We start from the raw sequence: 24,582 nt of genomic DNA on the forward strand, positions 1-24,582 counted from the left end.
CATCTTCCCGCTGGGTGCCCCGCTCGCCCATTCATGTTACGCTACTCGTGTGCCCGTGTCCTTGTGGTACTCCAAGATGCCGGCGTTGGCTCTGCGCCTCTCCTTCAAGCTCCAGCTCCGGGAGTCAGGCCCAGCCAACAGCGAGCCGGCCTCTGGCGGGAACGGCTACGCAGCGTAGTGGGCCCGTGGAGCAACATCCGCGCAACAACGAAGCACAGGGGAGGCACCCAGCTACCCTGAACGCTCGGTCTTTCCTGCCAAGCTGCCGCCTGGTTGGCGGGCCGAGGCGTCTGCCTCGAAAGGAGGACCGAGTCCTGCACGGACGGGGGGCTTTCTCACGCGACAGGGTCCATCTGGCCCATGGCTTTTCCACAGCCACAACAGTGGGCCCCCCTCCACGTGCTGAAGGTCACAGAAGGGGTCTGGCGGGCGCCTCCTCCCTTTGGTCTTCCGACCGGCTCCTTCCCTCAGGACCACGTCTGCTAGGAACTGACGGCTGTAGGGCTGGAAGGCCCGTCCCGGGAGAGGATGTCATCCAGGCGCCGGACTTCAGACGGCCGACGATTCCACCTCTGCTGCAAGCGTGCCCCGAGAACGACGCCATTGTTGCGGGGAACTGATTGCTTTAGCAAGGGGAGCACTCGCCTTCTCTTTCTTTCTCTCTCTCTTCCGGACTCCGCCTCACAGCTAGCAGCCGCTTGTTCCTTTCCCGCTGGGAAGCCAGAACCACGAGGCAGGCCGGGCGTGGCTTGTTGGTCTAGGAGCATGATTCTTGCTTTGGGAGCAAGAGGTCCCGGGTGCGAGTCCCGGACAAGCCCTTGCCGCTTCCCGCTGAGCTGTGGCCTTCTTGCCCTTTTTCTCTCGAGCTGCTGCTGGCTGTCGGTCTGAATTGAGAGGCGGCTTGAGCAGGGAGCCGGAAGGTGGGCACGGGGGCACGGCAAGCTGGTTGCCGAGGCATGGCTGGAGGAGGCGCGGCGGGAAGTGGTCGGCTGTGGGCCCCCATTGGATTCAATGGGGTGACCTGGTGGCCGGAATTCCTCCCGGCCGCCCGCTGTCTCCCAACGGGGGGGACGGCGCTCTCCGGCACGAGCCCCGGTGGCAGGGCTTAATGGCTCAGCTCTAGCGGAGGCGGTGGGGGGAGGTGCTTTCTAGTGGGCACCTGCAGGCAGGGGAGGGGCCGAAGGGTCGGCCGGGGGAGGAGGCGGAGTTTGGGAGGCGGCCGGAGCCCATCTGCCCGCCGGGCAGGGGCAGACGCTGCCGCCCCGAGGCCCGCGGCGGAGCCGCCAGCTCAGCTGGAAAACTGCAGCCGCGCACGAGGCCCCCGGCTCTCGGGGGGCAGCCCCCGCCCCCCCCCCCCGCATGGCGCACTCGGAGCGCCATTCGGGAGGGGAGACGCTTCACAGCCTGCTTGATCTCGGGCCAGAAGCTTGAGGGCGAGCAGCCAGGCCAAAGGCGGCCCGGTGCTCTCGGGGCGGCAGAGGCCCAGCGCCGAGCTCCCGGACGAGGCCCGGCCAACGAGCGTGCTTGCCGGTGTCCCGGGCCTACTTTGGCCGGCCTTTTCCTCCCCACTTGCGTGCCGTGCCGTGCCGTGCCGTGGCGTGCGAGCCAGGTCAGGCCGGGAATGAGCTTTCTTTCTTGCTCTCGCAGCGGGATGGAGCGCCCCGGGAGGCCAGCTTGGAAAGGTGCCCGGAGGCGTGGGCCTTTTGCGCTTTGTGCCTCCGGCTGCCTGCTCTTTCCGCCAAACTCGTGAGGCCTGCCAGGCGCCAGCTTGCCCCAGGTCTGGCTTGTTGGTCTAGGGGTATGATTCTCGCTTAGGGTGCGAGAGGTCCCGGGTTCAACTCCCGGACAAGCCCTGGCCCTCTCCTGCTTGGGGCCGGCCGAGCGCTTCCCTGTGGCTCTCCTCTTTCTTACTTCAGCCCTGCGGATAGGTCACGGGGCCCCCTCTTTGGCGGGAGCAGCGCCCCAACCCATCTTCCCGCTGGGTGCCCTGCTCGCCCTTTCACGTTACGCTACCCGTGTCCTTGTGGTACTCCAAGATGCCGGCGTTGGCTCTGCGCCTCTCCTTCAAGCTCCAGCTCCGGGAGTCAGGCCAAGCCAACAGCGAGCCGGCCTCTGGCGGGAACGGCTACGCAGCGTAGTGGGCCCGTGGAGCAACATCCGCGCAACAACGAAGCACAGGGGAGGCACCCAGCTACCCTGAACGCTCGGTCTTTCCTGCCAAGCTGCCGCCTGGTTGGCGGGCCGAGGCGTCTGCCTCGAAAGGAGGACCGAGTCCTGCACGGACGGGGGGCTTTCTCACGCGACAGGGTCCATCTGGCCCATGGCTTTTCCACAGCCACAACAGTGGGCCCCCCTCCACGTGCTGAAGGTCACAGAAGGGGTCTGGCGGGCGCCTCCTCCCTTTGGTCTTCCGACCGGCTCCTGCCCTCAGGACCACGTCTGCTAGGAACTGACGGCTGTGGAGCTGGAAGGCCCGTCCCGGGAGAGGATGCCATCCAGGCACCGGACTTCAGACGGCCGACGATTCCACCTCTGCTACAAGCGTGCCCCGAGAACGACGCCATTGTTGCGCGGAACTGATTGCTTTAGCAAGGGGAGCACTCGCCTTCTCTTTCTTTCTCTCTTCGGGACTCCGCCTCACAGGTAGCAGCCGCTTGTTCCTTTCCCGCTGGGAAGCGAGAACCAGCAGGCAGGCAGGGCGTGGCTTGTTGGTCTAGGAGCATGATTCTTGCTTTGGGAGCAAGAGGTCCCGGGTGCGAGTCCCGGACAAGCCCTTGCCCCTCCTGCTCATCTGCAGCCTTCTTGCCCCTTTTTCTCTCGAGCTGCTGCTGGCTGACGGTCTGAATTGAGAGGCGGCTTGAGCAGGGAGCCGGAAGGTGGGCACGGGGGCACGGCAAGCTGGTTGCCGAGGCATGGCTGGAGGAGGCGCGGCGGGAAGTGGTCGTCTGTGGGCCCCCATTGGATTCAATGGGGTGACCTGGTGGCCGGAATTCCTCCCGGCCGCCCGCTGTCTCCCAACGGGGGGGACGGCGCTCTCCGGCACGAGCCCCGGTGGCAGGGCTTAATGGCTCAGCTCTAGCGGAGGCGGTGGGGGGAGGTGCTTTCTAGTGGGCACCTGCAGGCAGGGGAGAGGCCGAAGGGTCGGCCGGGGGAGGAGGCGGAGTTTGGGAGGCGGCCGGAGCCCATCTGCCCGCCGGGTAGGGGCAGACGCTACCGCCCCGAGGCCCGCGGCGGAGCCGCCAGCTCAGCTGGAAAACTGCAGCTGCGCACGAGGCCCCCGGCTCTCGGGGGGCAGCCCCCGCCCCCCCCGCGTGGCGCACTCGGAGCGCCATTCAGGAGGGGAGACGCTTCACAGCCTGCTTGATCTCGGGCCAGAAGCTTGAGGGCGAGCAGCCAGGCCAAAGGCGGCCCGGTGCTCTCGGGCGGCAGAGGCCCAGCGCCGAGCTCCCGGACGAGGCCCGGCCAACGAGCGTGCTTGCCGGTGTCCCGGGCCTACTTTGGCCGGCCTTTTCCTCCCCACTTGCGTGCTGTGCCGTGCCGTGGCGTGCGAGCCAGGTCAGGCCGCGAATGAGCTTTCTTTCTTGCTCTCGCAGCGGGATGGAGCGCCCCGGGAGGCCAGCTTGGAAAGGTGCCCGGAGGCGTGGGCCTTTTGCGCTTTGTGCCTCCGGCTGCCTGCTCTTTCCGCCAAACTCGTGAGGCCTGCCAGGCGCCAGCTTGCCCCAGGTCTGGCTTGTTGGTCTAGGGGTATGATTCTCGCTTAGGGTGCGAGAGGTCCTGGGTTCAACTCCCGGACAAGCCCTGGCCCTCTCCTGCTTGGGGCCGGCCGAGCGCTTCCCTGTGGCTCTCCTCTTTCTTACTTCAGCACTGCGGATAGGTCACGGGGCCCCCTCTTTGGCGGGAGCAGCGCCCCAACCCATCTTCCCGCTGGGTGCCCCGCTCGCCCATTCACGTTACGCTACCCGTGTCCTTGTGGTACTCCAAGATGCCGGCGTTGGCTCTGCGCCTCTCCTTCAAGCTCCAGCTCCGGGAGTCAGGCCCAGCCAACAGCGAGCCGGCCTCTGGCGGGAACGGCTACGCAGCGTAGTGGGCCCGTGGAGCAACATCCGCGCAACAACGAAGCACAGGGGAGGCACCCAGCTACCCTGAACGGTCGGTCTTTCCTGCCAAGCTGCCGCCTGGTTGGCGGGCCGAGGCGTCTGCCTCGAAAGGAGGACCGAGTCCTGCACGGACGGGGGGCTTTCTCACGCGACAGGCTCCATCTGGCCCATGGCCTTTCCACAGCCACAACAGTGGGCCCCCCTCCACGTGCTGAAGGTCACAGAAGGGGTCTGGCGGGCGCCTCCTCCCTTTGGTCTTCCGACCGGCTCCTGCCCTCAGGACCACGTCTGCTAGGAACTGACGGCTGTGGAGCTGGAAGGCCCGTCCCGGGAGAGGATGCCATCCAGGCGTCGGACTTCAGACGGCCGACGATTCCACCTCTGCTACAAGCGTGCCCCGAGAACGACGCCATTGTTGCGCGGAACTGATTGCTTTAGCAAGGGGAGCACTCGCCTTCTCTTTCTTTCTCTCTTCCGGACTCCGCCTCACAGCTAGCAGCCGCTTGTTCCTTTCCCGCTGGGAAGCGGGAACCAGGAGGCAGTCTGGGCGTGGCTTGTTGGTCTAGGAGCATGATTCTTGCTTTGGGAGCAAGAGGTCCCGGGTGCGAGTCCCGGACTTGCCCTTCCCGCTCAGCTGCGGCCTTCTTGCCCCTTTTTCTCTCGAGCTGCTGCTGGCTGTCGGTCTGAATTGAGAGGCGGCTTGAGCAGGGAGCTGGAAGGTGGGCACGGGGGCACGGCAAGCTGGTTGCCGAGGCATGGCTGGAGGAGGCGCGGCGGGAAGTGGTCGGCTGTGGGCCCCCATTGGATTCAATGGGGTGACCTGGTGGCCGGAATTCCTCCCGGCCGCCCGCTGTCCCCCAACGGGGGGGACGGCGCTCTCCGGCACGAGCCCCGGTGGCAGGGCTTAATGGCTCAGCTCTAGCGGAGGCGGCGGGGGGAGGTGCTTTCTAGTGGGCACCTGCAGGCAGGGGAGGGGCCGAAGGGTCGGCCGGGGGAGGAGGCGGAGTTTGGGAGGCGGCCGGAGCCCATCTGCCCGCCGGGCAGGGGCAGACGCTGCCGCCCCGAGGCCCGCGGCGGAGCCGCCAGCTCAGCTGGAAAACTGCAGCCGCGCACGAGGCCCCCGGCTCTCGGGGGGCAGCCCCCGCCCCCGCCGCGTGGCGCACTCGGAGCGCCATTCGGGAGGGGAGACGCTTCACAGCCTGCTTGATCTCGGGCCAGAAGCTTGAGGGCGAGCAGCCAGGCCAAAGGCGGCCCGGTGCTCTCGGGGCGGCAGAGGCCCAGCGCCGAGCTCCCGGACGAGGCCCGGCCAACGAGCGTGCTTGCCGGTGTCCCGGGCCTACTTTGGCCGGCCTTTTCCTCCCCACTTGCGTGCCGTGCCGTGGCGTGGCGTGGCGTGGCGTGGCGTGCGAGCCAGGTCAGGCCGGGAATGAGCTTTCTTTCTTGCTCTCGCAGCGGGATGGAGCGCCCCGGGAGGCCAGCTTGGAAAGGTGCCCGGAGGCGTGGGCCTTTTGCGCTTTGTGCCTCTGGCTGCCTGCTCTTTCCGTCAAAGTCGTGAGGCCTGCCAGGCGCCAGCTTGCCCCAGGTCTGGCTTGTTGGTCTAGGGGTATGATTCTCGCTTAGGGTGCGAGAGGTCCCGGGTTCAACTCCCGGACAAGCCCTGGCCCTCTCCTGCTTGGGGCCGTCCCTCGCGCTTCCCTGTGGCTCTCCTCTTTCTTACTTCAGCCCTGCGGATAGGTCACGGGGCCCCCTCTTCGGCGGGAGCAGCGCCCCAACCCATCTTCCCGCTCGCCCATTCACGTTACGCTACCCGTGTCCTTGTGGTACTCCAAGATGCCGGCGTTGGCTCTGCGCCTCTCCTTCAAGCTCCAGCTCTGGGAGTCAGGCCCAGCCAACAGCGAGCCGGCCTCTGGCGGGAACGGCTACGCAGCGTAGTGGGCCCGTGGAGCAACATCCGCGCAACAACGAAGCACAGGGGAGGCACCCAGCTACCCTGAACGGTCGGTCTTTCCTGCCAAGCTGCCGCCTGGTTGGCGGGCCGAGGCGTCTGCCTCGAAAGGAGGACCGAGTCCTGCACGGACGGGGGGCTTTCTCACGCGACAGGGTCCATCTGGCCCATGGCCTTTCCACAGCCACAACAGTGGGCCCCCCTCCACGTGCTGAAGGTCACAGAAGGGGTCTGGCGGGCGCCTCCTCCCTTTGGTCTTCCGACCGGCTCCTGCCCTCAGGACCACGTCTGCTAGGAACTGACGGCTGTGGAGCTGGAAGGCCCGTCCCGGGAGAGGATGCCATCCAGGCGCCGGACTTCAGACGGCCGACGATTCCACCTCTGCTACAAGCGTGCCCCGAGAACGACGCCATTGTTGCGCGGAACTGATTGCTTTAGCAAGGGGAGCACTCGCCTTCTCTTTCTTTCTTTCTCTCTCTCTTCCGGACTCCGCCTCACAGCTAGCAGCCGCTTGTTCCTTTCCCGCTGGGAAGCCAGAACCAGGAGGCAGGCCGGGCGTGGCTTGTTGGTCTAGGAGCATGATTCTTGCTTTGGGAGCAAGAGGTCCCGGGTGCGAGTGTCGGACAAGCCCTTGCCACTTCCCGCTGAGCTGTGGCCTTCTTGCCCTTTTTCTCTCGAGCTGCTGCTGGCTGACGGTCTGAATTGAGAGACGGCTTGAGCAGGGAGCTGGAAGGTGGGCACGGGGGCACGGCAAGCTGGTTGCCGAGGCATGGCTGGAGGAGGCGCGGCGGGAAGTGGTCGGCTGTGGTCCCCCTTTGGATTCAATGGGGTGACCTGGTGGCCGGAATTCCTCCCGGCCGCCCGCTGTCCCCCAACGGGGGGGACGGCGCTCTCCGGCATGAGCCCCGGTGGCAGGGCTTAATGGCTCAGCTCTAGCGGAGGCGGTGGGGGGAGGTGCTTTCTAGTGGGCACCCGAAGGCAGGGGAGGGGCCGAAGGGTCAGCCGGGGGAGGAGGCGGAGGCTGGGAGGCGGCCGGAGCCCATCTGCCCGCCGGGCAGGGGCAGGGGCAGACGCTGCCGCTCCGAGGCCCGCGGCGGAGCCGCCAGCTCAGCTGGAAAACTGCAGCCGCGCACGAGGCCCCCGGCTCTCGGGGGACAGCCCCCGCCACCCCCCCGCCTGGCGTGGCGCACTCGGAGCGCCGTTCAGGATGGGAGACGCTTTACAGCCTGCTTGATCTCGGGCCAGAAGCTTGAGGACGAGCAGCCAGGCCAAAGGCGGCCCGGTGCTCTCGGGGCGGCAGAGGCCCAGCGCCGAGCTCCCGGACGAGGCCCGGCCAACGAGCGTGCTTGCCGGTGTCCCGGGCCTACTTTGGCCGGCCTTTTCCTCCCCACTTGCGTGCCGTGCCGTGCCGTGGCGTGGCGTGGCGTGCGAGCCAGGTCAGGCCGCGAATGAGCTTTCTTTCTTGCTCTCGCAGCGGGATGGAGCGCCCCGGGAGGCCAGCTTGGAAAGGTGCCCGGAGGCGTGGGCCTTTTGCGCTTTGTGCCTCCGGCTGCCTGCTCTTTCCTTCAAAGTCGTGAGGCCTGCCAGGCGCCAGCTTGCCCCAGGTCTGGCTTGTTGGTCTAGGAGCATGATTCTCGCTTTGGGAGCAAGAGGTCCCGGGTTCAACTCCCAGACAAGCCGTGGTCCTCTCCTGCTTGGGGCCGTCCCTCGTGCTTGCCTGTGGCTCTCCTCTTTCTTACTTCAGCCCTGCGGATAGGTCACGGGGCCCCCTCTTTGGCGGGAGCAGCGCCCCAACCCATCTTCCCGCTGGGTGCCCCGCTCGCCCATTCACGTTACGCTACCCGTGTCCTTGTGGTACTCCAAGATGCCGGCGTTGGCTCTGCGCCTCTCCTTCAAGCTCCAGCTCCGGGAGTCAGGCCCAGCCAACAGCGAGCCGGCCTCTGGCGGGAACGGCTACGCAGCGTAGTGGGCCCGTGGAGCAACATCCGCGCAACAACGAAGCACAGGGGAGGCACCCAGCTACCCTGAACGGTCGGTCTTTCCTGCCAAGCTGCCGCCTGGTTGGCGGGCCGAGGCGTCTGCCTCGAAAGGAGGACCGAGTCCTGCACGGACGGGGGGCTTTCTCACGCGACAGGGTCCATCTGGCCCATGGCCTTTCCACAGCCACAACAGTGGGCCCCCCTCCACGTGCTGAAGGTCACAGAAGGGGTCTGGCGGGCGCCTCCTCCCTTTGGTCTTCCGACCGGCTCCTGCCCTCAGGACCACGTCTGCTAGGAACTGACGGCTGTGGAGCTGGAAGGCCCGTCCCGGGAGAGGATGTCATCCAGGCGCCGGACTTCAGACGGCCGACGATTCCACCTCTGCTGCAAGCGTGCCCCGAGAACGACGCCATTGTTGCGCGGAACTGATTGCTTTAGCAAGGGGAGCACTCGCCTTCTCTTTCTTTCTCTCTCTCTTCCGGACTCCGCCTCACAGCTAGCAGCCGCTTGTTCCTTTCCCGCTGGGAAGCGAGACCCAGGAGGCAGGCCGGGCGTGGCTTGTTGGTCTAGGAGCATGATTCTTGCTTTGGGAGCAAATGGTCCCGGGTGCGAGTCCCGGACAAGCCCTTGCCCTTCCCGCTCAGCTGCGGCCTTCTTGCCCCTTTTTCTCTCGAGCTGCTGCTGGCTGACGGTCTGAATTGAGAGGCGGCTTGAGCAGGGAGCCGGAAGGTGGGCACGGGGGCACGGCAAGCTGGTTGCCGAGGCATGGCTGGAGGAGGCGCGGCGGGAAGTGGTCGGCTGTGGGCCCCCATTGGATTCAATGGGGTGACCTGGTGGCCGGAATTCCTCCCGGCCGCCCGCTGTCCCCCAACGGGGGGGACGGCGCTCTCCGGCACGAGCCCCGGTGGCAGGGCTTAATGGCTCAGCTCTAGCGGAGGCGGCGGGGGGAGGTGCTTTCTAGTGGGCACCTGCAGGCAGGGGAGGGGCCGAAGGGTCGGCCGGGGGAGGAGGCGGAGTTTGGGAGGCGGCCGGAGCCCATCTGCCCGCCGGGCAGGGGCAGACGCTGTCGCCCCGAGGCCCGCGGCGGAGCCGCCAGCTCAGCTGGAAAACTGCAGCCGCGCACGAGGCCCCCGGCTCTCGGGGGGCAGCCCCCGCCCCCGCCGCGTGGCGCACTCGGAGCGCCATTCGGGAGGGGAGACGCTTCACAGCCTGCTTGATCTCGGGCCAGAAGCTTGAGGGCGAGCAGCCAGGCCAAAGGCGGCCCGGTGCTCTCGGGGCGGCAGAGGCCCAGCGCCGAGCTCCCGGACGAGGCCCGGCCAACGAGCGTGCTTGCCGGTGTCCCGGGCCTACTTTGGCCGGCCTTTTCCTCCCCACTTGCGTGCCGTGCCGTGGCGTGGCGTGGCGTGGCGTGGCGTGGCGTGCGAGCCAGGTCAGGCCGCGAATGAGCTTTCTTTCTTGCTCTCGCAGCGGGATGGAGCGCCCCGGGAGGCCAGCTTGGAAAGGTGCCCGGAGGCGTGGGCCTTTTGCGCTTTGTGCCTCTGGCTGCCTGCTCTTTCCGTCAAAGTCGTGAGGCCTGCCAGGCGCCAGCTTGCCCCAGGTCTGGCTTGTTGGTCTAGGGGTATGATTCTCGCTTAGGGTGCGAGAGGTCCCGGGTTCAACTCCCGGACAAGCCCTGGCCCTCTCCTGCTTGGGGCCGTCCCTCGCGCTTCCCTGTGGCTCTCCTCTTTCTTACTTCAGCCCTGCGGATAGGTCACGGGGCCCCCTCTTTGGCGGGAGCAGCGCCCCAACCCATCTTCCCGCTCGCCCATTCACGTTACGCTACTCGTGTGCCCGTGTCCTTGTGGTACTCCAAGATGCCGGCGTTGGCTCTGCGCCTCTCCTTCAAGCTCCAGCTCTGGGAGTCAGGCCCAGCCAACAGCGAGCCGGCCTCTGGCGGGAACGGCTACGCAGCGTAGTGGGCCCGTGGAGCAACATCCGCGCAACAACGAAGCACAGGGGAGGCACCCAGCTACCCTGAACGGTCGGTCTTTCCTGCCAAGCTGCCGCCTGGTTGGCGGGCCGAGGCGTCTGCCTCGAAAGGAGGACCGAGTCCTGCACGGACGGGGGGCTTTCTCACGCGACAGGGTCCATCTGGCCCATGGCCTTTCCACAGCCACAACAGTGGGCCCCCCTCCACGTGCTGAAGGTCACAGAAGGGGTCTGGCGGGCGCCTCCTCCCTTTGGTCTTCCGACCGGCTCCTGCCCTCAGGACCACGTCTGCTAGGAACTGACGGCTGTGGAGCTGGAAGGCCCGTCCCGGGAGAGGATGCCATCCAGGCGCCGGACTTCAGACGGCCGACGATTCCACCTCTGCTACAAACGTGCCCCGAGAACGACGCCATTGTTGCGCGGAACTGATTGCTTTAGCAAGGGGAGCACTCGCCTTCTCTTTCTTTCTTTCTCTCTCTCTTCCGGACTCCGCCTCACAGCTAGCAGCCGCTTGTTCCTTTCCCGCTGGGAAGCCAGAACCAGGAGGCAGGCCGGGCGTGGCTTGTTGGTCTAGGAGCATGATTCTTGCTTTGGGAGCAAGAGGTCCCGGGTGCGAGTGTCGGACAAGCCCTTGCCACTTCCCGCTGAGCTGTGGCCTTCTTGCCCTTTTTCTCTCGAGCTGCTGCTGGCTGACGGTCTGAATTGAGAGACGGCTTGAGCAGGGAGCTGGAAGGTGGGCACGGGGGCACGGCAAGCTGGTTGCCGAGGCATGGCTGGAGGAGGCGCGGCGGGAAGTGGTCGGCTGTGGTCCCCCTTTGGATTCAATGGGGTGACCTGGTGGCCGGAATTCCTCCCGGCCGCCCGCTGTCCCCCAACGGGGGGGACGGCGCTCTCCGGCATGAGCCCCGGTGGCAGGGCTTAATGGCTCAGCTCTAGCGGAGGCGGTGGGGGGAGGTGCTTTCTAGTGGGCACCCGAAGGCAGGGGAGGGGCCGAAGGGTCGGCCGGGGGAGGAGGCGGAGGCTGGGAGGCGGCCGGAGCCCATCTGCCCGCCGGGCAGGGGCAGGGGCAGACGCTGCCGCTCCGAGGCCCGCGGCGGAGCCTCCAGCTCAGCTGGAAAACTGCAGCCGCGCACGAGGCCCCCGGCTCTCGGGGGACAGCCCCCGCCACCCCCCCCGCCTGGCGTGGCGCACTCGGAGCGCCGTTCAGGATGGGAGACGCTTTACAGCCTGCTTGATCTCGGGCCAGAAGCTTGAGGACGAGCAGCCAGGCCAAAGGCGGCCCGGTGCTCTCGGGGCGGCAGAGGCCCAGCGCCGAGCTCCCGGACGAGGCCCGGCCAACGAGCGTGCTTGCCGGTGTCCCGGGCCTACTTTGGCCGGCCTTTTCCTCCTCACGTGCGTGCTGTGCCGTGCCGCGGCGTGGCGTGCGAGCCAGGTCAGGCCGCGAATGAGCTTTCTTTCTTGCTCTCGCAGCGGGATGGACCGCCCCGGGAGGCCAGCTTGGAAAGGTGCCCGGAGGCGTGGGCCTTTTGCGCTTTGTGCCTCCGGCTGCCTGCTCTTTCCGCCAAATTCGTGATGCCTGCCAGGAGCCAGCTTGCCCCCAGGTCTGGCTTGTTGGTCTAGGGGCATGATTCTCGCTTAGGGTGCGAGAGGTCCCGGGTTCAACTCCCGGACAAGCCCTGGTCCTCTCCTGCTTGGGGCCGGCCCGCGCGCTCGGCTGTGGCTCTCCTCTTTCTTACTTCAGCCCTGCGGATAGGTCACAGGGCCCCCTCTTTGGCGGGAGCAGCGCCCCAACCCATCTTCCCGCTGGGTGCCCCGCTCGCCCATTCACGTTACGCTACTCGTGTGCCCGTGTCCTTGTGGTACTCCAAGATGCCGGCGTTGGCTCTGCGCCTCTCCTTCAAGCTCCAGCTCCGGGAGTCAGGCCCAGCCAACAGCGAGCCGGCCTCTGGCGGGAACGGCTACGCAGCGTAGTGGGCCCGTGGAGCAACATCCGCGCAACAACGAAGCACAGGGGAGGCACCCAGCTACCCTGAACGGTCGGTCTTTCCTGCCAAGCTGCCGCCTGGTTGGCGGGCCGAGGCGTCTGCCTCGAAAGGAGGACCGAGTCCTGCACGGACGGGGGGCTTTCTCACGCGACAGGGTCCATCTGGCCCATGGCCTTTCCACAGCCACAACAGTGGGCCCCCCTCCACGTGCTGAAGGTCACAGAAGGGGTCTGGCGGGCGCCTCCTCCCTTTGGTCTTCCGACCGGCTCCTGCCCTCAGGACCACGTCTGCTAGGAACTGACGGCTGTGGAGCTGGAAGGCCCGTCCCGGGAGAGGATGCCATCCAGGCGCCGGACTTCAGACGGCCGACGATTCCACCTCTGCTGCAAGCGTGCCCCGAGCACGACGCCATTGTTGCGCGGAACTGATTGCTTTAGCAAGGGGAGCACTCGCCTTCTCTTTCTTTCTCTCTTCCGGACTCCCCCTCACAGCTAGCAGCCGCTTGTTCCTTTCCCGCTGGGAAGCGAGACCCTGGAGGCAGGCCGGGCGTGGCTTGTTGGTCTAGGAGCATGATTCTTGCTTTGGGAGCAAGAGGTCCCGGGTGCGAGTCCCGGACAAGCCCTTGCCCTTCCCGCTCAGCTGCGGCCTTCTTGCCCCTTTTTCTCTCGAGCTGCTGCTGGCTGTCGGTCTGAATTGAGAGGCGGCTTGAGCAGGGAGCCGGAAGGTGGGCACGGGGGCACGGCAAGCTGGTTGCCGAGGCATGGCTGGAGGAGGCGCGGCGGGAAGTGGTCGGCTGTGGGCCCCCATTGGATTCAATGGGGTGACCTGGTGGCCGGAATTCCTCCCGTCCGCCCGCTGTCCCCCAACGGGGGGGACGGCGCTCTCCGGCACGAGCCCCGGTGGCAGGGCTTAATGGCTCAGCTCTAGCGGAGGCGGTGGGGGGAGGTGCTTTCTAGTGGGCACCTGCAGGCAGGGGAGGGGCCGAAGGGTCGGCCGGGGGAGGAGGCGGAGTTTGGGAGGCGGCCGGAGCCCATCTGCCCGCCGGGCAGGGGCAGACGCTGCCGCCCCGAGGCCCGCGGCGGAGCCGCCAGCTCAGCTGGAAAACTGCAGCCGCGCACGAGGCCCCCGGCTCTCGGGGGGCAGCCCCCGCCCCCCCCCGCGTGGCGCACTCGGAGCGCCATTCGGGAGGGGAGACGCTTCACAGCCTGCTTGATCTCGGGCCAGAAGCTTGAGGGCGAGCAGCCAGGCCAAAGGCGGCCCGGTGCTCTCGGGGCGGCAGAGGCCCAGCGCCGAGCTCCCGGACGAGGCCCGGCCAACGAGCGTGCTTGCCGGTGTCCCGGGCCTACTTTGGCCGGCCTTTTCCTCCCCACTTGCGTGCCGTGCCGTGCCGTGCCGTGCCGTGGCGTGCGAGCCAGGTCAGGCCGCGAATGAGCTTTCTTTCTTGCTCTCGCAGCGGGATGGAGCGCCCCGGGAGGCCAGCTTGGAAAGGTGCCCGGAGGCGTGGGCCTTTTGCGCTTTGTGCCTCCGGCTGCCTGCTCTTTCCGTCAAAGTCGTGAGGCCTGCCAGGCGCCAGCTTGCCCCAGGTCTGGCTTGTTGGTCTAGGGGTATGATTCTCGCTTAGGGTGCGAGAGGTCCCGGGTTCAACACCCGGACAAGCCCTGGCCCTCTCCTGCTGGGAGCCATCCCTCGCGCTTGCCTGTGGCTCTCCTCTTTCTTACTTCAGCCCTGCGGATAGGTCACGGGGCCCCCTTTTTGGCGGGAGCAGCGCCCCAACCCATCTTCCCGCTGGGTGCCCCGCTCGCCCATTCACGTTACGCTACCCGTGTCCTTGTGGTACTCCAAGATGCCGGCGTTGGCTCTGCGCCTCTCCTTCAAGCTCCAGCTCCGGGAGTCAGGCCCAGCCAACAGCGAGCCGGCCTCTGGCGGGAACGGCTACGCAGCGTAGTGGGCCCGTGGAGCAACATCCGCGCAACAACGAAGCACAGGGGAGGCACCCAGCTACCCTGAACGGTCGGTCTTTCCTGCCAAGCTGCCGCCTGGTTGGCGGGCCGAGGCGTCTGCCTCGAAAGGAGGACCGAGTCCTGCACGGACGGGGGGCTTTCTCACGCGACAGGGTCCATCTGGCCCATGGCCTTTCCACAGCCACAACAGTGGGCCCCCCTCCACGTGCTGAAGGTCACAGAAGGGGTCTGGCGGGCGCCTCCTCCCTTTGGTCTTCCGACCGGCTCCTGCCCTCAGGACCACGTCTGCTAGGAACTGACGGCTGTGGAGCTGGAAGGCCCGTCCCGGGAGAGGATGCCATCCAGGCGCCGGACTTCAGACGGCCGACGATTCCACCTCTGCTACAAGCGTGCCTCGAGAACGACGCCATTGTTGCGCGGAACTGATTGGTTTAGCAAGGGGAGCACTCGCCTTCTCTTTCTTTCTCTCTTCCGGACTCCGCCTCACAGCTAGCAGCCGCTTGTTCCTTTCCCGCTGGGAAGCGAGAACCAGGAGGCTGGCCGGGCGTGGCTTGTTGGTCTAGGAGCATGATTCTTGCTTTGGGAGCAAGAGGTCCCGGGTGCGAGTCCCGGACAAGCCCTTGCCCTTCCCGCTCAGCTGCGGCCTTCTTGCCCCTTTTTCTCTCGAGCTGCTGCTGGCTGTCGGTCTGAATTGAGAGGCGGCTTGAGCAGGGAGCCGGAAGGTGGGCACGGGGGCACGGCAAGCTGGTTGCCGAGGCATGGCTGGAGGAGGCGCGGCGGGAAGTGGTCGGCTGTGGGCCCCCATTGGATTCAATGGGGTGACCTGGTGGCCGGAATTCCTCCCGGCCGCCCGCTGTCCCCCAACGGGGGGGACGGCGCTCTCCGGCACGAGCCCCGGTGGCAGGGCTTAATGGCTCAGCTCTAACGGAGGCGGTGGGGGGAGGTGCTTTCTAGTGGGCACCTGCAGGCAGGGGAGGGGCCGAAGGGTCGGCCGGGGGAGGAGGCGGAGTTTGGGAGGCGGCCGGAGCCCATCTGCCCGCCGGGCAGGGGCAGACGCTGTCGCCCCGAGGCCCGCGGCGGAGCCGCCAGCTCAGCTGGAAAACTGCAGCCGCGCACGAGGCCCCCGGCTCTCGGGGGGCAGCCCCCGCCCCCGCCGCGTGGCGCACTCGGAGCGCCATTCGGGAGGGGAGACGCTTCACAGCCTGCTTGATCTCGGGCCAGAAGCTTGAGGGCGAGCAGCCAGGCCAAAGGCGGCCCGGTGCTCTCGGGGCGGCAGAGGCCCAGCGCCGAGCTCCCGGACGAGGCCCGGCCAACGAGCGTGCTTGCCGGTGTCCCGGGCCTACTTTGGCCGGCCTTTTCCTCCCCACTTGCGTGCCGTGCCGTGGCGTGGCGTGGCGTGGCGTGGCGTGGCGTGCGAGCCAGGTCAGGCCGCGAATGAGCTTTCTTTCTTGCTCTCGCAGCGGGATGGAGCGCCCCGGGAGGCCAGCTTGGAAAGGTGCCCGGAGGCGTGGGCCTTTTGCGCTTTGTGCCTCTGGCTGCCTGCTCTTTCCGTCAAAGTCGTGAGGCCTGCCAGGCGCCAGCTTGCCCCAGGTCTGGCTTGTTGGTCTAGGGGTATGATTCTCGCTTAGGGTGCGAGAGGTCCCGGGTTCAACTCCCGGACAAGCCCTGGCCCTCTCCTGCTTGGGGCCGTCCCTCGCGCTTCCCTGTGGCTCTCCTCTTTCTTACTTCAGCCCTGCGGATAGGTCACGGGGCCCCCTCTTTGGCGGGAGCAGCGCCCCAACCCATCTTCCCGCTCGCCCATTCACGTTACGCTACTCGTGTGCCCGTGTCCTTGTGGTACTCCAAGATGCCGGCGTTGGCTCTGCGCCTCTCCTTCAAGCTCCAGCTCTGGGAGTCAGGCCCAGCCAACAGCGAGCCGGCCTCTGGCGGGAACGGCTACGCAGCGTAGTGGGCCCGTGGAGCAACATCCGCGCAACAACGAAGCACAGGGGAGGCACCCAGCTACCCTGAACGGTCGGTCTTTCCTGCCAAGCTGCCGCCTGGTTGGCGGGCCGAGGCGTCTGCCTCGAAAGGAGGACCGAGTCCTGCACGGACGGGGGGCTTTCTCACGCGACAGGGTCCATCTGGCCCATGGCCTTTCCACAGCCACAACAGTGGGCCCCCCTCCACGTGCTGAAGGTCACAGAAGGGGTCTGGCGGGCGCCTCCTCCCTTTGGTCTTCCGACCGGCTCCTGCCCTCAGGACCACGTCTGCTAGGAACTGACGGCTGTGGAGCTGGAAGGCCCGTCCCGGGAGAGGATGCCATCCAGGCGCCGGACTTCAGACGGCCGACGATTCCACCTCTGCTACAAACGTGCCCCGAGAACGACGCCATTGTTGCGCGGAACTGATTGCTTTAGCAAGGGGAGCACTCGCCTTCTCTTTCTTTCTTTCTCTCTCTCTTCCGGACTCCGCCTCACAGCTAGCAGCCGCTTGTTCCTTTCCCGCTGGGAAGCCAGAACCAGGAGGCAGGCCGGGCGTGGCTTGTTGGTCTAGGAGCATGATTCTTGCTTTGGGAGCAAGAGGTCCCGGGTGCGAGTGTCGGACAAGCCCTTGCCACTTCCCGCTGAGCTGTGGCCTTCTTGCCCTTTTTCTCTCGAGCTGCTGCTGGCTGACGGTCTGAATTGAGAGACGGCTTGAGCAGGGAGCTGGAAGGTGGGCACGGGGGCACGGCAAGCTGGTTGCCGAGGCATGGCTGGAGGAGGCGCGGCGGGAAGTGGTCGGCTGTGGTCCCCCTTTGGATTCAATGGGGTGACCTGGTGGCCGGAATTCCTCCCGGCCGCCCGCTGTCCCCCAACGGGGGGGACGGCGCTCTCCGGCATGAGCCCCGGTGGCAGGGCTTAATGGCTCAGCTCTAGCGGAGGCGGTGGGGGGAGGTGCTTTCTAGTGGGCACCCGAAGGCAGGGGAGGGGCCGAAGGGTCGGCCGGGGGAGGAGGCGGAGGCTGGGAGGCGGCCGGAGCCCATCTGCCCGCCGGGCAGGGGCAGGGGCAGACGCTGCCGCTCCGAGGCCCGCGGCGGAGCCGCCAGCTCAGCTGGAAAACTGCAGCCGCGCACGAGGCCCCCGGCTCTCGGGGGACAGCCCCCGCCACCCCCCCGCCTGGCGTGGCGCACTCGGAGCGCCGTTCAGGATGGGAGACGCTTTACAGCCTGCTTGATCTCGGGCCAGAAGCTTGAGGACGAGCAGCCAGGCCAAAGGCGGCCCGGTGCTCTCGGGGCGGCAGAGGCCCAGCGCCGAGCTCCCGGACGAGGCCCGGCCAACGAGCGTGCTTGCCGGTGTCCCGGGCCTACTTTGGCCGGCCTTTTCCTCCTCACGTGCGTGCTGTGCCGTGCCGCGGCGTGGCGTGCGAGCCAGGTCAGGCCGCGAATGAGCTTTCTTTCTTGCTCTCGCAGCGGGATGGACCGCCCCGGGAGGCCAGCTTGGAAAGGTGCCCGGAGGCGTGGGCCTTTTGCGCTTTGTGCCTCCGGCTGCCTGCTCTTTCCGCCAAATTCGTGATGCCTGCCAGGAGCCAGCTTGCCCCCAGGTCTGGCTTGTTGGTCTAGGGGCATGATTCTCGCTTAGGGTGCGAGAGGTCCCGGGTTCAACTCCCGGACAAGCCCTGGTCCTCTCCTGCTTGGGGCCGGCCCGCGCGCTCGGCTGTGGCTCTCCTCTTTCTTACTTCAGCCCTGCGGATAGGTCACAGGGCCCCCTCTTTGGCGGGAGCAGCGCCCCAACCCATCTTCCCGCTGGGTGCCCCGCTCGCCCATTCACGTTACGCTACTCGTGTGCCCGTGTCCTTGTGGTACTCCAAGATGCCGGCGTTGGCTCTGCGCCTCTCCTTCAAGCTCCAGCTCCGGGAGTCAGGCCCAGCCAACAGCGAGCCGGCCTCTGGCGGGAACGGCTACGCAGCGTAGTGGGCCCGTGGAGCAACATCCGCGCAACAACGAAGCACAGGGGAGGCACCCAGCTACCCTGAACGGTCGGTCTTTCCTGCCAAGCTGCCGCCTGGTTGGCGGGCCGAGGCGTCTGCCTCGAAAGGAGGACCGAGTCCTGCACGGACGGGGGGCTTTCTCACGCGACAGGGTCCATCTGGCCCATGGCCTTTCCACAGCCACAACAGTGGGCCCCCCTCCACGTGCTGAAGGTCACAGAAGGGGTCTGGCGGGCGCCTCCTCCCTTTGGTCTTCCGACCGGCTCCTGCCCTCAGGACCACGTCTGCTAGGAACTGACGGCTGTGGAGCTGGAAGGCCCGTCCCGGGAGAGGATGCCATCCAGGCGCCGGACTTCAGACGGCCGACGATTCCACCTCTGCTGCAAGCGTGCCCCGAGCACGACGCCATTGTTGCGCGGAACTGATTGCTTTAGCAAGGGGAGCACTCGCCTTCTCTTTCTTTCTCTCTTCCGGACTCCCCCTCACAGCTAGCAGCCGCTTGTTCCTTTCCCGCTGGGAAGCGAGACCCTGGAGGCAGGCCGGGCGTGGCTTGTTGGTCTAGGAGCATGATTCTTGCTTTGGGAGCAAGAGGTCCCGGGTGCGAGTCCCGGACAAGCCCTTGCCCTTCCCGCTCAGCTGCGGCCTTCTTGCCCCTTTTTCTCTCGAGCTGCTGCTGGCTGTCGGTCTGAATTGAGAGGCGGCTTGAGCAGGGAGCCGGAAGGTGGGCACGGGGGCACGGCAAGCTGGTTGCCGAGGCATGGCTGGAGGAGGCGCGGCGGGAAGTGGTCGGCTGTGGGCCCCCATTGGATTCAATGGGGTGACCTGGTGGCCGGAATTCCTCCCGTCCGCCCGCTGTCCCCCAACGGGGGGGACGGCGCTCTCCGGCACGAGCCCCGGTGGCAGGGCTTAATGGCTCAGCTCTAGCGGAGGCGGTGGGGGGAGGTGCTTTCTAGTGGGCACCTGCAGGCAGGGGAGGGGCCGAAGGGTCGGCCGGGGGAGGAGGCGGAGTTTGGGAGGCGGCCGGAGCCCATCTGCCCGCCGGGCAGGGGCAGACGCTGCCGCCCCGAGGCCCGCGGCGGAGCCGCCAGCTCAGCTGGAAAACTGCAGCCGCGCACGAGGCCCCCGGCTCTCGGGGGGCAGCCCCCGCCCCCCCCCGCGTGGCGCACTCGGAGCGCCATTCGGGAGGGGAGACGCTTCACAGCCTGCTTGATCTCGGGCCAGAAGCTTGAGGGCGAGCAGCCAGGCCAAAGGCGGCCCGGTGCTCTCGGGGCGGCAGAGGCCCAGCGCCGAGCTCCCGGACGAGGCCCGGCCAACGAGCGTGCTTGCCGGTGTCCCGGGCCTACTTTGGCCGGCCTTTTCCTCCCCACTTGCGTGCCGTGCCGTGCCGTGCCGTGCCGTGGCGTGCGAGCCAGGTCAGGCCGCGAATGAGCTTTCTTTCTTGCTCTCGCAGCGGGATGGAGCGCCCCGGGAGGCCAGCTTGGAAAGGTGCCCGGAGGCGTGGGCCTTTTGCGCTTTGTGCCTCCGGCTGCCTGCTCTTTCCGTCAAAGTCGTGAGGCCTGCCAGGCGCCAGCTTGCCCCAGGTCTGGCTTGTTGGTCTAGGGGTATGATTCTCGCTTAGGGTGCGAGAGGTCCCGGGTTCAACACCCGGACAAGCCCTGGCCCTCTCCTGCTGGGAGCCATCCCTCGCGCTTGCCTGTGGCTCTCCTCTTTCTTACTTCAGCCCTGCGGATAGGTCACGGGGCCCCCTTTTTGGCGGGAGCAGCGCCCCAACCCATCTTCCCGCTGGGTGCCCCGCTCGCCCATTCACGTTACGCTACCCGTGTCCTTGTGGTACTCCAAGATGCCGGCGTTGGCTCTGCGCCTCTCCTTCAAGCTCCAGCTCCGGGAGTCAGGCCCAGCCAACAGCGAGCCGGCCTCTGGCGGGAACGGCTACGCAGCGTAGTGGGCCCGTGGAGCAACATCCGCGCAACAACGAAGCACAGGGGAGGCACCCAGCTACCCTGAACGGTCGGTCTTTCCTGCCAAGCTGCCGCCTGGTTGGCGGGCCGAGGCGTCTGCCTCGAAAGGAGGACCGAGTCCTGCACGGACGGGGGGCTTTCTCACGCGACAGGGTCCATCTGGCCCATGGCCTTTCCACAGCCACAACAGTGGGCCCCCCTCCACGTGCTGAAGGTCACAGAAGGGGTCTGGCGGGCGCCTCCTCCCTTTGGTCTTCCGACCGGCTCCTGCCCTCAGGACCACGTCTGCTAGGAACTGACGGCTGTGGAGCTGGAAGGCCCGTCCCGGGAGAGGATGCCATCCAGGCGCCGGACTTCAGACGGCCGACGATTCCACCTCTGCTACAAGCGTGCCTCGAGAACGACGCCATTGTTGCGCGGAACTGATTGGTTTAGCAAGGGGAGCACTCGCCTTCTCTTTCTTTCTCTCTTCCGGACTCCGCCTCACAGCTAGCAGCCGCTTGTTCCTTTCCCGCTGGGAAGCGAGAACCAGGAGGCTGGCCGGGCGTGGCTTGTTGGTCTAGGAGCATGATTCTTGCTTTGGGAGCAAGAGGTCCCGGGTGCGAGTCCCGGACAAGCCCTTGCCCTTCCCGCTCAGCTGCGGCCTTCTTGCCCCTTTTTCTCTCGAGCTGCTGCTGGCTGTCGGTCTGAATTGAGAGGCGGCTTGAGCAGGGAGCCGGAAGGTGGGCACGGGGGCACGGCAAGCTGGTTGCCGAGGCATGGCTGGAGGAGGCGCGGCGGGAAGTGGTCGGCTGTGGGCCCCCATTGGATTCAATGGGGTGACCTGGTGGCCGGAATTCCTCCCGGCCGCCCGCTGTCCCCCAACGGGGGGGACGGCGCTCTCCGGCACGAGCCCCGGTGGCAGGGCTTAATGGCTCAGCTCTAACGGAGGCGGTGGGGGGAGGTGCTTTCTAGTGGGCACCTGCAGGCAGGGGAGGGGCCGAAGGGTCGGCCGGGGGAGGAGGCGGAGTTTGGGAGGCGGCCGGAGCCCATCTGCCCGCCGGGCAGGGGCAGACGCTGCCGCCCCGAGGCCCGCGGCGGAGCCGCCAGCTCAGCTGGAAAACTGCAGCCGCGCATGAGGCCCCCGGCTCTCGGGGGGCAGCCCCGCCCCCCCCCGCGTGGCGCACTCGGAGCGCCATTCGGGAGGGGAGACGCTTCACAGCCTGCTTGATCTCGGGCCAGAAGCTTGAGGGCGAGCAGCCAGGCCAAAGGCGGCCCGGTGCTCTCGGGGCGGCAGAGGCCCAGCGCCGAGCTCCCGGACGAGGCCCGGCCAACGAGCGTGCTTGCCGGTGTCCCGGGCCTACTTTGGCCGGCCTTTTCCTCCCCACTTGCGTGCCGTGCCGTGCCGTGCCGTGCCGTGCCGTGGCGTGGCGTGCGAGCCAGGTCAGGCCGCGAATGAGCTTTCTTTCTTGCTCTCGCAGCGGGATGGAGCGCCCCGGGAGGCCAGCTTGGAAAGGTGCCCGGAGGCGTGGGCCTTTTGCGCTTTGTGCCTCCGGCTGCCTGCTCTTTCCGTCAAAGTCGTGAGGCCTGCCAGGCGCCAGCTTGCCCCAGGTCTGGCTTGTTGGTCTAGGGGTATGATTCTCGCTTAGGGTGCGAGAGGTCCCGGGTTCAACTCCCGGACAAGCCCTGGCTCTCTCCTGCTGGGGGCCATCCCTCGCGCTTGCCTGTGGCTCTCCTCTTTCTTACTTCAGCCCTGCGGATAGGTCACGGGGCCCCCTCTTTGGCGGGAGCAGCGCCCCAACCCATCTTCCCGCTGGGTGCCCCGCTCGCCCATTCACGTTACGCTACCCGTGTCCTTGTGGTACTCCAAGATGCCGGCGTTGGCTCTGCGCCTCTCCTTCAAGCTCCAGCTCCGGGAGTCAGGCCCAGCCAACAGCGAGCCGGCCTCTGGCGGGAACGGCTACGCAGCGTAGTGGGCCCGTGGAGCAACATCCGCGCAACAACGAAGCACAGGGGAGGCACCCAGCTACCCTGAACGGTCGGTCTTTCCTGCCAAGCTGCCGCCTGGTTGGCGGGCCGAGGCGTCTGCCTCGAAAGGAGGACCGAGTCCTGCACGGACGGGGGGCTTTCTCACGCGACAGGGTCCATCTGGCCCATGGCCTTTCCACAGCCACAACAGTGGGCCCCCCTCCACGTGCTGAAGGTCACAGAAGGGGTCTGGCGGGCGCCTCCTCCCTTTGGTCTTCCGACCGGCTCCTGCCCTCAGGACCACGTCTGCTAGGAACTGACGGCTGTGGAGCTGGAAGGCCCGTCCCGGGAGAGGATGCCATCCAGGCGCCGGACTTCAGACGGCCGACGATTCCACCTCTGCTGCAAGCGTGCCCCGAGCACGACGCCATTGTTGCGCGGAACTGATTGCTTTAGCAAGGGGAGCACTCGCCTTCTCTTTCTTTCTCTCTTCCGGACTCCCCCTCACAGCTAGCAGCCGCTTGTTCCTTTCCCGCTGGGAAGCGAGACCCAGGAGGCAGGCCGGGCGTGGCTTGTTGGTCTAGGAGCATGATTCTTGCTTTGGGAGCAAGAGGTCCCGGGTGCGAGTCCCGGACAAGCCCTTGCCCTTCCCGCTCAGCTGCGGCCTTCTTGCCCCTTTTTCTCTCGAGCTGCTGCTGGCTGTCGGTCTGAATTGAGAGGCGGCTTGAGCAGGGAGCCGGAAGGTGGGCACGGGGGCACGGCAAGCTGGTTGCCGAGGCATGGCTGGAGGAGGCGCGGCGGGAAGTGGTCGGCTGTGGGCCCCCATTGGATTCAATGGGGTGACCTGGTGGCCGGAATTCCTCCCGTCCGCCCGCTGTCCCCCAACGGGGGTGACGGCGCTCTCCGGCACGAGCCCCGGTGGCAGGGCTTAATGGCTCAGCTCTAGCGGAGGCGGTGGGGGGAGGTGCTTTCTAGTGGGCACCTGCAGGCAGGGGAGGGGCCGAAGGGTCGGCCGGGGGAGGAGGCGGAGTTTGGGAGGCGGCCGGAGCCCATCTGCCCGCCGGGCAGGGGCAGACGCTGCCGCCCCGAGGCCCGCGGCGGAGCCGCCAGCTCAGCTGGAAAACTGCAGCCGCGCACGAGGCCCCCGGCTCTCGGGGGGCAGCCCCCGCCCCCCCCCGCGTGGCGCACTCGGAGCGCCATTCGGGAGGGGAGACGCTTCACAGCCTGCTTGATCTCAGGCCAGAAGCTTGAGGGCGAGCAGCCAGGCCAAAGGCGGCCCGGTGCTCTCGGGGCGGCAGAGGCCCAGCGCCGAGCTCCCGGACGAGGCCCGGCCAACGAGCGTGCTTGCCGGTGTCCCGGGCCTACTTTGGCCGGCCTTTTCCTCCCCACTTGCGTGCCGTGCCGTGCCGTGCCGTGGCGTGGCGTGCGAGCCAGGTCAGGCCGCGAATGAGCTTTCTTTCTTGCTCTCGCAGCGGGATGGAGCGCCCCGGGAGGCCAGCTTGGAAAGGTGCCCGGAGGCGTGGGCCTTTTGCGCTTTGTGCCTCCGGCTGCCTGCTCTTTCCGTCAAAGTCGTGAGGCCTGCCAGGCGCCAGCTTGCCCCAGGTCTGGCTTGTTGGTCTAGGGGTATGATTCTCGCTTAGGGTGCGAGAGGTCCCGGGTTCAACACCCGGACAAGCCCTGGCCCTCTCCTGCTTGGGGCCATCCCTCGCGCTTGCCTGTGGCTCTCCTCTTTCTTACTTCAGCCCTGCGGATAGGTCACGGGGCCCCCTTTTTGGCGGGAGCAGCGCCCCAACCCATCTTCCCGCTGGGTGCCCCGCTCGCCCATTCACGTTACGCTACCCGTGTCCTTGTGGTACTCCAAGATGCCGGCGTTGGCTCTGCGCCTCTCCTTCAAGCTCCAGCTCCGGGAGTCAGGCCCAGCCAACAGCGAGCCGGCCTCTGGCTGGAACGGCTACGCAGCGTAGTGGGCCCGTGGAGCAACATCCGCGCAACAACGAAGCACAGGGGAGGCACCCAGCTACCCTGAACGGTTGGTCTTTCCTGCCAAGCTGCCGCCTGGTTGGCGGGCCGAGGCGTCTGCCTCGAAAGGAGGACCGAGTCCTGCACGGACGGGGGGCTTTCTCACGCGACAGGGTCCATCTGGCCCATGGCCTTTCCACAGCCACAACAGTGGGCCCCCCTCCACGTGCTGAAGGTCACAGAAGGGGTCTGGCGGGCGCCTCCTCCCTTTGGTCTTCCGACCGGCTCCTGCCCTCAGGACCACGTCTGCTAGGAACTGACGGCTGTGGAGCTGGAAGGCCCGTCCCGGGAGAGGATGCCATCCAGGCGCCGGACTTCAGACGGCCGACGATTCCACCTCTGCTACAAGCGTGCCCCGAGAACGACGCCATTGTTGCGCGGAACTGATTGCTTTAGCAAGGGGAGCACTCGCCTTCTCTTTCTTTCTCTCTTCCGGACTCCGCCTCACAGCTAGCAGCCGCTTGTTCCTTTCCCGCTGGGAAGCGAGAACCAGGAGGCTGGCCGGGCGTGGCTTGTTGGTCTAGGAGCATGATTCTTGCTTTGGGAGCAAGAGGTCCCGGGTGCGAGTCCCGGACAAGCCCTTGCCCTTCCCGCTCAGCTGCGGCCTTCTTGCCCCTTTTTCTCTCGAGCTGCTGCTGGCTGTCGGTCTGAATTGAGAGGCGGCTTGAGCAGGGAGCCGGAAGGTGGGCACGGGGGCACGGCAAGCTGGTTGCCGAGGCATGGCTGGAGGAGGCGCGGCGGGAAGTGGTCGGCTGTGGGCCCCCATTGGATTCAA

At 67.1% G+C, this 24,582-nt stretch overlaps 11 non-coding genes across 11 annotated transcripts; all 11 read left to right on the forward strand.

Annotated features, from left to right (window-relative positions):
- The first annotated feature begins 1,781 nt into the window (after window positions 1–1,781).
- TRNAP-AGG (transfer RNA proline (anticodon AGG)) lies at window positions 1,782–1,853 on the forward strand. Its single transcript has one exon. It is a non-coding gene; the product is annotated as a tRNA-Pro (tRNA).
- Window positions 1,854–3,727: 1,874 nt separating this feature from the next.
- TRNAP-AGG (transfer RNA proline (anticodon AGG)) lies at window positions 3,728–3,799 on the forward strand. The gene has a single exon. It is a non-coding gene; the product is annotated as a tRNA-Pro (tRNA).
- Window positions 3,800–5,683: 1,884 nt separating this feature from the next.
- TRNAP-AGG (transfer RNA proline (anticodon AGG)) lies at window positions 5,684–5,755 on the forward strand. Its single transcript has one exon. It is a non-coding gene; the product is annotated as a tRNA-Pro (tRNA).
- A 3,867-nt stretch (window positions 5,756–9,622) lies between these two features.
- On the forward strand, window positions 9,623–9,694 carry TRNAP-AGG (transfer RNA proline (anticodon AGG)). The gene has a single exon. It is a non-coding gene; the product is annotated as a tRNA-Pro (tRNA).
- Window positions 9,695–11,594: 1,900 nt separating this feature from the next.
- On the forward strand, window positions 11,595–11,666 carry TRNAP-AGG (transfer RNA proline (anticodon AGG)). Its single transcript has one exon. It is a non-coding gene; the product is annotated as a tRNA-Pro (tRNA).
- Window positions 11,667–13,561: 1,895 nt separating this feature from the next.
- TRNAP-AGG (transfer RNA proline (anticodon AGG)) lies at window positions 13,562–13,633 on the forward strand. The gene has a single exon. It is a non-coding gene; the product is annotated as a tRNA-Pro (tRNA).
- A 1,896-nt stretch (window positions 13,634–15,529) lies between these two features.
- On the forward strand, window positions 15,530–15,601 carry TRNAP-AGG (transfer RNA proline (anticodon AGG)). The gene has a single exon. It is a non-coding gene; the product is annotated as a tRNA-Pro (tRNA).
- Window positions 15,602–17,500: 1,899 nt separating this feature from the next.
- TRNAP-AGG (transfer RNA proline (anticodon AGG)) lies at window positions 17,501–17,572 on the forward strand. The gene has a single exon. It is a non-coding gene; the product is annotated as a tRNA-Pro (tRNA).
- Window positions 17,573–19,467: 1,895 nt separating this feature from the next.
- On the forward strand, window positions 19,468–19,539 carry TRNAP-AGG (transfer RNA proline (anticodon AGG)). The gene has a single exon. It is a non-coding gene; the product is annotated as a tRNA-Pro (tRNA).
- A 1,896-nt stretch (window positions 19,540–21,435) lies between these two features.
- On the forward strand, window positions 21,436–21,507 carry TRNAP-AGG (transfer RNA proline (anticodon AGG)). The gene has a single exon. It is a non-coding gene; the product is annotated as a tRNA-Pro (tRNA).
- Window positions 21,508–23,394: 1,887 nt separating this feature from the next.
- Window positions 23,395–23,466, forward strand: TRNAP-AGG (transfer RNA proline (anticodon AGG)). Its single transcript has one exon. It is a non-coding gene; the product is annotated as a tRNA-Pro (tRNA).
- Window positions 23,467–24,582: the final 1,116 nt, after the last annotated feature.

Source organism: Pelodiscus sinensis, chromosome 6, assembly GCF_052426305.1.
Source record: "Pelodiscus sinensis isolate ZL-2025 chromosome 6, ASM5242630v1, whole genome shotgun sequence".
Classification (NCBI taxonomy): domain Eukaryota; kingdom Metazoa; phylum Chordata; order Testudines; family Trionychidae; genus Pelodiscus; species Pelodiscus sinensis.